Raw genomic sequence first — 3294 nt, forward strand, 5'->3', positions numbered from 1 at the left:
ACTATATTAGGGTCATAATCAGAAAAGTGGACATTTTCGAATTCGTAACGTAACTGATAAGTAACAACACTGATAATGTTTGTTACGAAACTGATGTCATAAGGCATTATACACAAAAAAAAAAAGGACATTATATGAATAAAACTATTGTTTTTTTTTTATTTAATGAGACACAGATTAAAATTTTAAAGATTCAATCGTTGTATTAACAGATTACAAATGTAAGAAGAAAACATAACAAACTGACAATATTAACAATATAATAATGGTAGTTCGTAACGTAACAAAGTTATATTTCTAGTTAGAGATCACAAAGTTAATGATAAAATTAAATCCACTTTAAAATATATCAAAATTTGAGTCGTTATCACTGGAATTAAGTTTAATTCTTTGTAAGTGTTTATTCCGCATATCTCCATATTTAATAGGATTGGTCTTTTTAAGACGTTCTCTATATCTTTTATGTTTTTCAGCATTTGACATAAGAGCTATGACGCTTACTGAAAATAAAAATATTTATCAAAAAATAGTAATCATAAAATCACAACTAATTTCAGGAAGAATAAAAAAATGTTTTTAACTAAATCGGTTAAGCTGTTTCTGAGGTTAGCGTGCACAAACACATAGACAAACACGCAAACAAGCAAAAAACTTAAAAATCTTTATTTTTGGTTACTTTACGTTATGAAAAGTCACTAATAGTTTTTTTCATATGCCAGCAATTTTTTTTTCTTATATACATATCTTCCATATACAAGCACCGGTTCGTTACAACTTTATTATAAACATATATAAGAAAACATTAGTAACGTAATTGTGAACTAGGCTTCATATTTTCTCAGTTTCGTTACGTAACGAAATATAACGAAATTGAGCATGAAGTCTGAGAAATTCTAACTTTTTTAAATATTTGCTTATAAGCCACGTGTTGCATTTGCAAGCACTGAAGTTCTTTTTTGAGATTTTGTAAAAAGAAGCAAATAACATAAACAAGAAAACGAAATTATAGAATACTTACCAAAATAAAAGCCGTTTATAACCCTGAGATGTAATTTCACGCATTCCCTCTAAAACATTTGAACCCCTCTACTGCTGCGAGAACACTACTGGTTGTAGCTACGACAGCATTGACTTTTACAATTATGGTGCCACAATAAAGAATAATATTAAACACCATTCAAAATAATTGCGGTCATAATTTAATTGTACGTTACTAGCCCTGAGTAACGAAAAGACAATATTTTGGGACAAATTTACTTAACTAATATATTTTATTTATTAAATAATGTATCAATAAAAGTACTTCTATTTAATATAATACATAAAGTAAAGTAATATAAACATATCTGAAATCAAATAAAACCATAAACATTCGTAACAAATCAATTCTTAAAAAATAAAGTGGTGAATGGGACACGAAAAATTGTATGGAAGCATTTTGAAAGGTTTTTTGCAACTAACAAAAAATACTATTATTTGCCATAATACATTTAAAATATTACAAAAATCTATAAGTTTATAAATAAATTTATCTTAAATGGCAAAATATTTAAATTATCTTTAAAATTGTATTTTTAAAACGCATTCAAAGTAGCGGGACAAGAAAAGACACAAAAAGTACACTTTTTCTGATTATGACCCATTATATTTATTATTGCCAGATCCTATACGTGGGCTTTTATTCCTGCCAGATGTCCTAAAGGTTGTTTAAAATTGAGGCAAAAATATTATACTAGCACACGAGGACTATTTCAAAACCCCTTATAAGCACCCACCATATCGATGGCTCAATCATCCTCCCAGACTAGATGCATCTTTAACCGTCTAACTATTTATTAGACTTACAATCCTCAAAATTGTAGCTTTATTAAAATTATAGGTCTAGGGGCTCTGGGATCTTGGGCTATTAAAATTTGTGAATACGCAATCAGGTAAACTAAAAGTGGGTGACACAGAGAAAACAACATTTCAAATCCTATTACTTCAACTGATTAACTTCTATTGAATACATTTGAATATTAATAACTTTGGCAACCTATAAAACGAGGAACAAATTATATTTTTAACATACCTTAAAAGGCGTTAGGAGAACAACAAGATGAAGACCCAATTCGTCCTATTCTTCCTCGCTATGTCATTTTGCATCATAACGGTGACTTCTCACGACTTTGGAGAGTTCTACTGTGGAAGACGCTTAGCCACAGCCCTGGCTTTGCTCTGTGATAATAATTTGATAAAGAGATCTGAGGTACATCACAATATAAATGCTGTGGACTCGAGCTGGCCGTGGTTGGAGCCCCATAGCGTGCATAGTTTGGGCCGCTACAAGAGGCAGGTGGTCTCCGAATGCTGCGACAAACCGTGCACCGTAGATGAGCTGCTGACGTATTGTGCATATTAGTTGTAAAATTGTTTGATAGAAATAATTTGTTGTTGACTCGTATAAAAAAATAATTTAAATAAATAGGCAAATCGTATAAATGTGTTTATTTTATTCTCTTTTTTGTAAACGTCTATATTGCGGGTACTGTTTTATTAGAAAATTTACAAAAAAGGTTAGATCAAGATATTAATAATAATTACAATTCTTTTAATTATTTTGATTTTTGTAATATAACAGAGGGCATTTTTTAATTCGAAAGCCTCGTTGAATTTGTTTGGCCATGTTTTCTAATTCGTAAGACAGGAAAAAATCTTTTGTTCGTCCTTTGTTCAAAAAAGAAGAAAACATCTTCTATTTCGGACTTTATGGTTCGGGATCATTTACAAATTTCATAAAGTATTTATATTAAATGATAATTTAATAATAATAAAAATCGCAAAAATATAATTTCCATAAAGATTTACTTTATATATGTTTTCAATTAACCTGTCGTGCCGCAGTGACGTACTCGTAGCATCTATATGTAAACAACACGATTGTTGGGTCGATTTACATTTTTAAAATGTTTTTTTTTTTCATTTCCTCGCTTTCGAAACAAGACAAACAAAATATGGAGTTCTGCCACTCAACGCGTAAAGTCTCAAAAATAAGGCGGTGCGCGAAGAACGGAATGTCTTAACACTAGGTTCCCTCCGCTTTCCGCCATATTCGGGATACAACACGAAACATAAAGTAGCATTAATCTGTTCTATGTGTCATAATAGATATTAATGGACGTTAACGAGCTAATACAACGGAATTGTTTCTAAATTTATAGGGTCATATAATTGATTAGACCTACATCTACCTACGAGGTCTTTTAAAATCTTAATAGAAAAATATTAGAGACTGGCGGCACTGAGGCCAGTCAT

General features: G+C 30.4%; 1 pseudogene; it reads left to right on the forward strand.

Moving 5' to 3' along the window:
* The first annotated feature begins 2091 nt into the window (after positions 1–2091).
* On the forward strand, positions 2092–2477 carry LOC146530745 (insulin-related peptide 2 pseudogene; annotated as a pseudogene).
* The last annotated feature ends 817 nt before the right edge of the window (positions 2478–3294 follow it).

This window comes from Heliconius melpomene, chromosome 16 (genome assembly GCF_056956725.1).
Source record: "Heliconius melpomene rosina isolate 202511_hmr_F chromosome 16, ASM5695672v1, whole genome shotgun sequence".
NCBI lineage: Eukaryota > Metazoa > Arthropoda > Insecta > Lepidoptera > Nymphalidae > Heliconius > Heliconius melpomene.